Here is a 12170-nt window from a genome sequence, read left to right as displayed (position 1 = left end):
TGCTTATATTTTTTCCTTAAAAAATCTTCATCTCATGGTGTTTTTTTTTTGAAACTCTAAAACTTTACCGAAGACGTTTTCACAATCAAACCAAACGCTCTGGCTTTATTTTATTTAATTAAAAAAAATTGATGAAAAAATTTGGATTTCGAGTGTATTGAAAAGGAGGGACCATTTTACAAAACGGCATTATAAAAGCAGTGATTTAGCGCACTAACATCACTCGTCATCAATCCGGGTTTTTTTGCAGTAGAGGAATGATTGCGAGAGAATATTGAAGAGAGAGAATGGGTGAGAACAGTTTAGTAGATGAAGTGTTTTATTGCTATCATTAACGAACCGCTTACCGTGCAACGCACATGCTGTTCAAATGAACAGTTACGTAGTTCAGTCAACGATCATTTCGAAAACGGCATTCAAATCAACTCAAACGTTCTGTCTTCTGGAAAAAAAATTTCTATGGAAAATTCGAACTCAATCGTGAAGCACGTACGGAGAATCTTGTATTACAAATCTCTAGCAAAGGTCTAGAAAGAATCACTTAGTCTTTGCAATCGGACATCTGGAAGTCGTGCTTCTGGCGGATAAAGGTTTATTTTTTGACCGATTAAAAAAAACATCGAAGTTTTTTCCATTGCTAACGATCATATAAATGAAACTTTTTTCACCTTTTCTACCGAGCGCAAACCCGCGCATGAAACTGCAATAGAACTCCCAACCAGCTACCATCGGCTGTCTGCTCTGCTATGCATAACCATCCACCAACCGCGAGAGCAAGCAAAAAATTAACTTGTCACAGGTCACACACAGGCACGGGCTGGCTAACGCCGAGTACGCACATGAATGGATGGCAAAAGCGGAACGAAAATAGCGAATGGACTGGCTCACAGATTTTCAGAATTTATATAATCGCAGGTAATCCGCTAGCGAGCTGATCAGAAGAGTCAGTTCTTTGAAAGAACAAAATTTTAACAAACTGTCAGTTCTGAAGCATTATAGAAGAATGAATTCCAGAAAATTTGAATTTTTTATCATCATCATATTCTTCCATATGCGACCTAATTTGTAAAATCATCAAACCCGTTGACCATTGAAAGTCCAGTTGCACTGCTTGCTTTGATTCTCAATAACTGGTAGTTATTGAACCAGTTATTGAGAATCAAAACCCACTACGTTGTTTGAACAAAAAAAAAAACCAAAGCCGTTTCACAAATTTCCATGTACCGTCAACTTCAATCAATATTTTTTATATTTATCTTCGTCCTTAGCTGTCAATCAAGCGGTTCTCAATTTTAGAATTAATTTTTCATTATTGAGTTTAGTTTTGTTGTAGAATTAGGGACCATACTTAAATGACGTAGCATTTATGGGGGAAGGGGGGATATCACCATTTTGCGACAAGCTGTGACAAGGGGGGAGGGGGGGGGTTGTAGTAAAATCGACGTAGCATTTTTTTTAAAGGCTAAATTTTTGCAGGAAAAATGTATTCTAAAAATACACTAAAACATAGCACAAAGTATTGCAGCGAGATCTGTCGAAATGTTTTTATCTGTGGCATTGCTGTTTTGTGGCTATTAATAGTGAAAATTAAAAGATACTCGTTTCTTTTCCGAAATAGTTTCTGTGTTTTCTGCAGACATGGATCATACTAAGTTGTTTAAACACCTTTACTGCCGCTCCAAGCATAACTGTCCCAGCGTCTATAAGGTTTGCATAGAATATGGGACAGTTATGCTTGGAGCGGCTGTTTACTCCTTGCACCAAAACACAAGCCCTTCGGAGCAGAAGATGCAGTCACGAGTCTATAAGTTGTAAATAAATTGAATTAGACACGTTTTTTTTTTTTTTAAGTATTTTTTGTATGTATGTTACTACAGTCAGGTTTTTATCCACGTACCTCGTGAAAAAACCGCGTTAATTCGAAAATCCACGCAAAAAAACGCGCTAATTCAAAAATCCGCGTAAAAAACCGCGTTATTCAAAAATCCGCGTAAAGTGAACCAGCAAGAAGGGCTTAGAAAAAACCCGAGACGCTCTAGAACCAGTATTTAAAATTGTCCTCTTTGACGGTCATTCCGGATCTTTCGGAGGGCGGTGGGTGTTTTTTTGGACTAAGTCTTCTACTAGATAAACACTTGAACGTTTCTGGTTCCAAACCCACTTTAATTCGAAAATTCGCGAAAAAGTTTTTGAATTAGCGCGGTATCGCGTAAAATAAAAGCGCGTTAATTCAAAAATCCGCGTTAATTAAAAAATCCGCGTAAAAAAAACCTCGTAAAAAATTCCGCGTATAGAAAACCGCCAAATGCTACGAGGGGGGCCTAAAAATCATGAAAAAAAATGCTACGTCATTTAAGTATGTTCCCTTACGTCTCTCAGGAAGTTCGGCTACATAGGGATGTGAAATGGAAATCTAAAAACGAAAAAGGGAAAAATATGTCTAATTTCAAATGCTGCGGCGGTTTGTTTTCAATGGATTTCCTTCGTTGTTGCAGCAATCGATTGGCAAATCTTCTAAGAATTCGCCCAAATGCAGAAAATTTAAATTTTATTATTCAAATTTCAGTACTATTGAAAATTATCAAGCCTTGTTAAAACGCAGAATTCATACTCTGATTAGTCGCCTTATGCTTACTTTTTCTAGCACGGTCGACAGAGTTATAGATCTAGTAAATCGAGAATGTGCTGTTTGGCCTATATAAGAGCCTGTTACTGCCTAAACTAGACATATTAGTTCTAAACAGTTCTGACTCAGCAGCAGTAGCAGCGATAACGGCAGGGCCAGCTTGTACAGCGGCACTTTATCTTGTTAAAAGCTGCCTTTGTGCGGTAGCGGGCAGCATCAGTAGTAGATACGTCAACCGGCACTTCCTCCAATGAAAAGTTGCCTCATTTTGACAGTGCATATATGCTAGGGTGGCAATGCGATGTATGGAAAAATCGAATTTATAGAACCGACCATGTACATTTTGTTTATTTGCCCAAAATACTAACCTGTGCAAAATGTCAGTCTTATCACACATGAGTTAGGGGTGCCTCAAAGTGCCTAAAATTTGAGTGCTTTGACCCCCGGAAATTACCCTTTTTCAATAGAATAATGTATTTGAGATGCCTAATAAACAATAAAATGATTTACTTGTGGTTTGGTAAATCATTTTAATCTTTACTAGGTATTTTGAACTAGATTTTTATGAGGGATGTCCGTCCATTTTCGAGCGTCAAAACATCAAAACTTTGAACGCTTTGAGGCACCCCTAAATCATGCCCGATAGAGCTGGAATTTCACACAGATAATTTTTTAGGTCAATAAAAAATGTACATGGTCGGTGACATGACCATTTTCGCTGTCACCCTTATATATACTCTGAATGTTGAAACATGTTTGCGCTATATGGGTCATTCCATACGAAGTGACCACGAAAAAGCACAAACTTGGACACGACCATCACAGATTTTGCTAAAAGTTGGGGAAATTATTCATCTACTGTCACTTTGGAAAAACCCCAATTTTGGTGTCGATTGGATTACCCCCCGCTCTGTAGGACCCCTCTCTTTATTGCAAAGTCACGCATTTTTTGTTCAAAATCTCTTTTCTCTTTTTCTTACAGTTCATAGACGTAAGATGTTCAAAAAATACTGATAGATGATTTTTGAAGAAAATAAGCCAAGGAATCCAAAAAAATATAAGTTTTGACCGTAAATGTTGCCAGATAAATTATTTTTGTAGTTAAAACAAAATTTACATTTTTCGGCAAATGCAGCTTTTTTTTAAATTTGCGAATTCCATCGTGTTCCTTGGAAAATTTCACACAAGAAACAACTATCATGCCGAGGTAATATGAGCCAATCTCGAGATATAATATTTTTACGATAATAGTTGTAAATTTCATAATTAATTAATTTTATAATTTACACCCGAAAAATAGTGATAGGTGAATTTTAAAGAAAATAAACCAAGAAATCCAGAAAAAATATTGTTTTTGATCAGAAGTGTTGCCAGATACATTATTTTTGTATTTTAAAACTAAATTTGCATTTTTCGGCAAATGTAGCTAAATTTATTTTAAACTTGATGGTTTCATCGTATTTTTCGGAAAATTTTACGTAAGAAACACTCATCTCCCCGTGGTAATATGAGCCAATCTCGAGATATAGCATTTTTGCAAAAATAGTTTTAAATTTCGTAATTAATTTTTCATCAAACGCAAGAATGAATGCCATGAGCATTATACCTTTTATTCCAAACATCGTTGTATCACGAACCATATTTTAACCAAACATCATTGTCACCAAGATTATATTTAATAATTTAATTCAATTCAAACTTAACAATTGGGAACTTTCTATTCACTCACCGCAGAAACAACGGAAGCCTACAGGAAAACGGCCATTACATTGCCAACTTTGATTGACTGAGAAATCCAAGCATTATGTTCCAGCAGCAGAAACACAACAATGTTGCAGTAGGCTAGTCATTCGCATTTGCGGTGCGGTGGTGAAGCAAAATCAAACGCCGATAGATACATTCGATCGTATACTAATGAATGCTGTTGAAGTGGCAAAAGTCAAACTTTTATTTCTTCGGCGTCGTGGCTTCGGCTCGGATCGAATCTGTATACCTATGTGTATACGTATGACCACCGCGAATTATGTAGGTTTCACCCGGGTACCTACGAGCTGCTATGCGAGGGGCCACGAGAAGTCATAATAAAATTATGAACGTTGCATAAGGGAATGCACGAGGGAACATAAAAAAGATTAGCCATTTGCAATCTGTTGCGCCTGATCTGCGCGCCAAGTGGTCACGCTTCATCCGGGGCAACCATCCGAATGCCGGTGTGTCGGGGTTGTTACTGGAGCTGGTGGTCCGCTCGAGTGCACTTGTGCCACTTATAGGCTCGTAACACTTTTGTAGAACGCTAGAATTTCCCCACCAATAGTTTCGCCCGTTTGAACCATGTTTCACCTTCACTCACATTCGAAATTAATTCGTAATCATGTACGACGTATGCTCAGCTATGCCCAAGATATTCAGGCTATGAAAGTGATTTATGATCAATCCGGTACCAGCGCCTGGTTTGTCGCTGTAAACTTTCGTCACTTTACCACCAGAGGCGCTCCAAAATATAGAAAGGAAAAGCAAACCGGTGAAGGTCCGCTCTCCATAACAGCCTTGTTAACCTGAATTATTATGCAAAGCGATTGGGTATTCAAGAGCGAGAGCCGCAGTGCAGTGGTACGGTTGATTCGTTCACAACGCTTCCGAATCAAGTTGCAACTCATCGTTTTAACAGCCGAGGTTCCGGAGAGTTCCAGCGCTGATTTTTTATCTCTTGCTTGTTCACCGCAAGCAGTGTTAAGTTTGATGAGGAAGCGCACTTTGTCGGCCGCGCCGGGTAACTTCCATCGCCTCATCGCCACTCCTCCGTACTACCGGCCGCGACGGATGACCTATTCAGAAATTAGCAATTACAAAGCCCGTCTGTCGGCTGCTGATTGGTGTCTCAGCTAGACTAAGCCGCCGGGTGGCCGCAGTTGATCACAAAAGATAACTGCCGCACAAAATGAGGCTACTCGCGCACGCGAAAGACCGACCATCTGCGAGCGTTGAAAGAGCTTCTCCCGAATGGACACGCCTTTTCACCGTCCACGAAGTTGACCGCGTCAGATGTGGAATACACTTTCTTCTGCAGGGAGGAAACAACACCGGGCGGTGATCGATCATTATCATGTATTCGCAGCACATAGCCTCATGGCGGAATGGGAAGGAGGGAGGAGGACGCAGAATGGGTTCGACACTACACCTAAACTGTGCTGGTGGCAGCCTTGAGGCTGCTACAACAGACAACAGACAACACGAAAAACCCTGAGGAGGAGGAAAAGGAGGAAATCTCGACAATCTGCCGTGGAATGTTGTTTCGAGGTGAACAGTACGCGAGGTTACCTGATTGCGGGCTCATCAATCATTAACCTGAATAGTTGCGTGGCTCTTCGCTTCGAGCAGCTTACGAGAAAAAAAAAACAATTGTTCTGATAAGCGTAAATCAAGGTTCTGCGAGTATAGTGATATGCAATTAAACTAATGATGATGTGGCGCTATATTTATGTTTTCGTTGTGTTGCCAAGTTGGTACAACCTACAACCTACATCTAAACTGGCCTCCACTTCAGGGGAGTCTGGTCCTTCACTTGGAAGTTTTTAATATTAGGTGGCTGAGAATAAACGAGATCGTAAGAGCTGTGATAACAATGCTTGTATTGGTGAACACATCAAAAAATAGTGAAGAAAATTCATAACCATAGACGTAACTTGTATCTACTACTTCACACAAGAGACAAAAAACAATCGAAACAATGGGTTAAACTAGAATAATATAAGAATTTAAAAAGAGTTTTATCCTGTTTTCTTGTATAACTACTTGCTGAATAGTCTTAATTAATTTCCTCTTTAAAAAATTCAATTTAGAAAAAAGTTGATATGAAAGCCAGCGAAAGTCGGCGACAAAATTTAGCTTAGATTAGATGATACAGTTTTAAATTTTCCCCTCCCAGAGTCGCACTACTACACCTTCACACTAAAACTTGTACCAACTGTTTTCTTACTGCATACAATCTGAAAAGGTTTTAATTATATAAAATTAATATTTGGGTATCACATCTTTAGGCTTATATGAAGACAAACAATTTTTATTATAAACGGAGGGACTGTAAATTTTTCATAAGTTCGTGGCATACACATGACTAAGATGTAAAGAAAACAATACCCTCTACTTGTGAGTCATTGCTATTAACATAAAACAAAACCGCTGGTCAACCAAAGAAACAAACTAAAAACCCGAATGAATTCAGCTTGTTGTGCGACTGAACAATGCACCCATTATTCGTCTAACGACGAAACAACCGGAGCAAATTGCTTTCTTAGCGATACTTTCTGTCACATCCGAGCAACCGGAGCAACAATCACCACCACAGCAACGATATCGGCCGAGCCGCTAAATGTGCGTGCCTAATTTAATTACCCGATCATTGTTCCGCCGCCTTGCTTGCTAGAGGTGGCTGTGTGCGATATCCTCCAGAGGATGCGCAGCAGTAGTCAAACAGCCGCCAGTAGACCAGTAGACACCGGCTGCTCTCTTTCTCTTGGTCGTGATCACGCCACTGACTGTCAACTTCCATTATGGTGGAGCTCAGCGCAGTGCAGGGTAAAAAAATAATTACTTTCGGCGCTTATCGGTCACCTGTGCTGCGGCGACAGTAGCAGCAGCGGCGTAATGCAAAGAAATTCATTCAAGCCACTTTTTCATTGCTGCCACCGTTTAACGTGCCGCTGTCTGGCCAATCCACGATCCGATGAAGCTCTAGCTGGCTAGTGCTAGAAAAACCAAGTTGCTTTCTCGCACTGGGAAACATTTTTTGGAAACAAACAAAATCGACTAAGAATTTTTATTTTTGACGCTTTTCCAAAAAAAAGGAAAAAAAAGACAGACTTAACGTCACACTACGGATAGTATGACAATTTTTTTTGGCTATGAGTCTCATGTAAAATTTACAATGATAACTCAATGATTTCCCAACAAGACTGATTGAACTGATACGTGCCACCCTTGACGGTTCCACATTAAACGTAAGGGTAGATTTCGGACGCTTTCGTGACGTTAGATGGTTTGAAACAGGGTAACGAACTGTCGAACTTATTGTTCAACATCATCGCTTCACGGAGAGCTGGCGTGCAGAGAAGTGGCACTATCATTACAAAGTCTCACATGCTTCTTGGTTTTGCGGACGATATCGACATCATTGACATCACCGTAGAGCGGTGGTCTCGCAAGAGGAAGGCTGCGAGGATAGGGCTTGTCATAAACTCAGCCAAAACGAAGTACATGGCGACTGATAGAGAGTGTGGTAGCATGTCGAATATGTGTGCTGCAGTGGTGTTTGATGGGGAGTCGTTTAAGTAGTCACTGAATTTATTTATTTGGGTACATTAGTGGCGTGCGATAATGAGATCAACTGTGAGAAAAAAAAGACGGATAGTGGCCGTACACAGGGTCTTCTACGGATTGCGAAACTTTGTGTCCCGCACACAACTTGCATTTTGAAAGAAACTGACTCTCCCGGTAGCCCTCGATTGATGCCGCAATCGTTGGATGTGTGCTCCAGACGAGAATACCCTCGTAATAGGTGTTAGAGGCAATTGGAAGATAGCAGTTCAAGATCGAGTGGTATAGAGACGTATTCTCGATTCGACACTGGATCGATAATCTGTCGCCCCAAATCTAAAGTAAAAGTAACTCTTCCGGTCATGCTCGCAAAGGAGGTAGTTCCCATACACAAATGTACGGGTCGAAAAGAAGGTTCCAGTTGCAACCATTTGCACTACGCTTTTATACCTTGTGGTTTCCATAAATTACTCATCAGTAAACAGATAACTGTAACGGCCTTTTATAATTGTAAGGATCAAAAAGAAGATGTGATAGAATCAAAAAGTGAAGTTGATTAAAAATGTTAGTGAAAGTTTATAGTAATTCTATCGAAAGCTCGAACGAAAATTAATTATCAATAAAAAGATGCCAACTTCTAACATTTGCACTGCGCAGGTGTTTTCATACCTTTTCCTCTACAAGTCTGCAGCAACGAAATTTGCTGCAACAAAACGTTTGTATAGGAACCATAAAAGTTTTATCTCGTGATGCATGTTGTGTGGAGAACTTTTGACGTTTCTTAAATCATACACTAGAAAAAAACACTCCACAAAATCAATAATAAAATCATAGAGTATCATAGAATACCTACCTACTCCGACATATCTCTTTATAGAACAGCTTAAATCATACCTCAAAACCTGGTTAAAAGATACTCATAGAAAATTTCCTTTTACATACACACAACGAAATCAGGTTTCACGCATCAGATAAATTACCATAATTCGACAGCTTCTACACATATGAAAAAGCAGGAATAAGAACTTTTTTTTATCATGCATAGAATCTAATGCAGCTATTATTTTATTCGGAGCTTCAAGAATTCTGCCAAGTTTAATAGTTTACGAGATATTATATTTTTTCGCTAAATTGTAACGTATAATAGCCAGCGAAGGAAAAAAATCACCTCTAGCGATTAATGAATACACATAAAACAAGCCTTAGATGCGTTGAAATCGTCGTCAGTATGCGAAAAACAAAGTATCGGTGCTGGTGCACTCTCTTTGCTTTCCTCTTTACGATATATTTCTATTCATTAGTGTAAACCACAACACGTGGTTCTCAATGTGCACAACTCGGTATATGAAATTATTCGTCTCTGTTACACAGAGGGATCAGAACTTGTTATATCCTTATTCATTTGACTCATGAATATGATTTTTTGTCAGTAAAAGAAAGAAAATGACAGTGTATGCCCTCCTACTCTCGCTTAAACTTCCCCCACACATTCCCTCTCACCGCACCCAACCTCTGCTGCTGTTCAGGCGACATGATATTCTCCTGTTGCTATCCTTTCTTCCCCTAACTACCGGCCTATGGAGAGACAAACGCAACGATCGAATCGCTTCTCAGAGCTGATGTAGTCTAGTCATGTGTTTGTTTTCTCCCAGAAACCTATGCACCATATCATCATTTCATTATGGGTTGAGAGGATTCAAGTTTAGTCCCGGCCTGTACACTTCGTGAAGTGCACAAGGGATGAATAAACGACGATTGCATCATATTCGTTTCGTTTCCATCACTGAATAGCTGCTGGGGAGCTCGTAGCCTCAAGGTTACAGATTCCGCTTGACATGCGATTGATCATGATTCGAATTTTAATAAAATCTCAAACCGTTCAGTATCAGCGTGACCTTGATGAATGCGTTTATTCTCAGGTTCCTTACCATCCCGCTACATGATCCCGCCAACACCCAGAAAAAGACACACAGTTGAAAGACTACTTCTCCAGGTAGTTATAATTGCCAATACTTGGCATGGTAACTAACAAGGCTCGATAAAGAAGAGAAGAGTGAAGGTATAAAAATCTGTCACTTACCATGGTGTGACAAAAGTAGCTTCCTTTCCATTATAATCGTTAGAGATGCAGCGGTCTCTGGCAACAACGGTTGTAACACTTCATTCTTTCTCTCCCTAACCGACCGTAAGGACGTATCCGGCACCGTTATCGATCTATACAAAGCGGAAGCTACTGAATTGTACATTGATTGAAATACAAACATGATACACAAGTTTCTTTCATAAAGGTGGCGGTCGTAGCTGTATTATAATCACCCCTTCAATTTGAAAAAATAGTCAAGATTTTTCGGGCATTACAGTCATACCTCGATATAAGGCAACCTCGATATTACGTAACTTTTACCTCGATATAACGTAACTTTTTAAAATGTATTGAAATTGAAAATAAATGATACAGCAACTGTTTTTTGGCTATAAATTGCTTCAAAAAAATGTTTGTAGTGAGTTTTGAAACCAATGAAACCAATGCGAAAATTGTCCAAAATGTGCATAAGGAAGGTTTAATAATACTAATAGGTGATGGAAAATAGGTTTTCGCACATCTGTGAGTAACCACCAACAGTCTTGCATCAATTAAAAAAATTTTTTTTGGTTGTTGAAAATTGTCCTAAATGGGCATTAGAATGGTTTAAAAATACTGACAGGTGATGGGAAATAGGTTTTCATGCATCTTCGAGTGATCTTTTGTATCAATTGAAAAAAATATTTTTTTTGCTTCTGAAAATGTTTCTAAATGGGCATAAGAAAGGTTTAAAAATACTAATACACGGTGCTCCCACAGACCGTTATTATAAAAAAAATGCACCAAAGAATCTGAGTACACCATAAGATTCATTATGACGTCCAGAATGTCTGGTCAAAATTTCAAAATCATCGTACGGTACATTTTTGAGTAATGTCCTTTTAAAGGTTGCAAAGTACAAAGAAGTGATATAAAACGACGAAATACTTATTGTAAAGCAGGGGCGACTCGTGGCATTTGAACCTGCCTGTTCAACTACAAATTCTGGAAATCACAGTTTGGAGAAGTAATCACGATTATATCCGCGTAGTCACGCAAGTCATTGTCTTTGTTACTATTTGAAAGTGAAACTGAAAACCAATAAAATATGAATATTAATTTGCGTTTGAAATATATTTTTACCTGGCGTCCCCGTGTGCAATGCACAGGTTGCACCTATGGACGAGTCGCCTCTGTTGTAAAGCACGTTTTTCAACCACCATTTCATGAAATAACTTCCAAAATAGTTTCTACACATTCCAAGTATTATATTTCAAGACATTTACAATTGGTGGAAAGATTTATTAGAAAATCCCACAGTGCACACTGGTCTAAATTCGAAAAATCGTGATCGTTCTAGATTTGACTATGAAAAATTGATTTTATGTACTCAATGTCTTCGGCAAAATTGTTTCATAGAACAAGGCCTTACTTTTGGCGCTTTTAGTTTTTCGATCAATCCACCTAACAGTTAGATAAAAAAAATATTTTTTTCTAATTTTCAATATACCAGATAGCTTCCTTCAGCAAAGTTGTGGAAAATTTTAAAAGAAAAACAATTGCTGAATACTGCGATGTCCAATCTGTACGTTGGACACGACAAAATAGAGTTTTTTGTGATAATAATAGTAATAATAATAATCTATCATCACCCCTTAACAGCTAGACCTGGTTTTACCAAACTTGGTACAGGTTTTGTACCAGATTTAGAGCTGGACTTATCAGACCTCAGACCTCAACTACCAGTGCTGATATTGAATTCCGAACGAGATCGGGTACTTAGCTAGTACTCAATAAAACGTCAGTTTATTGCTGGTAAACCCTCGCACGGCTTGCCGTAAATATTCGCACTCGATGCGTTTTGATTAAGTAATTATCATTTCTGATACTTACAATCCATTTCTATTCTGATACCGTTTTCGGTGTCAAACGGCTAGGCAAGCTCACAACATCCCGGCATAAAGGATAATTATAATTTATTGTGCAAAAGCACTGAAAATGGAGCTCTAAAATCTGTCCAACCAACACGACTTGGATGGTAAAATCTCCTATTATATGATAATTACTATCACCATACAAGAAAAACAAGAATTCGGTTCTAACCAGTGTAAGCAGCGTCCGGAGGTGACATATTTCACGACAGTTATTTACTAACTATGAATTGGAATT

The 12170-nt window shown here is 38.8% G+C and overlaps 1 protein-coding gene across 6 annotated transcripts in view; it reads left to right on the top strand.

Moving 5' to 3' along the window:
• The window catches only part of LOC129730449 (uncharacterized), a 185852-nt gene that overhangs the window by 118448 nt on the left and 55234 nt on the right, over nt 1–12170 (top strand). The window contains exon 1 of one of the 6 annotated variants that reach the window (XM_055689784.1): nt 3607–3696. The exons of the other annotated variants lie outside the window; for them this stretch is intronic. The gene's annotated coding sequence lies outside the window, so the exon portion shown is untranslated. Of the gene's footprint in view, nt 1–3606; nt 3697–12170 lie in introns of those variants that run through there. 6 annotated transcript variants of the gene reach the window in all.

This window comes from Wyeomyia smithii, chromosome 3 (genome assembly GCF_029784165.1).
Source record: "Wyeomyia smithii strain HCP4-BCI-WySm-NY-G18 chromosome 3, ASM2978416v1, whole genome shotgun sequence".
In the NCBI taxonomy this organism is placed as follows: Eukaryota; Metazoa; Arthropoda; class Insecta; order Diptera; family Culicidae; genus Wyeomyia; species Wyeomyia smithii.
This window is presented reverse-complemented; position numbering and strand designations above follow the sequence as displayed.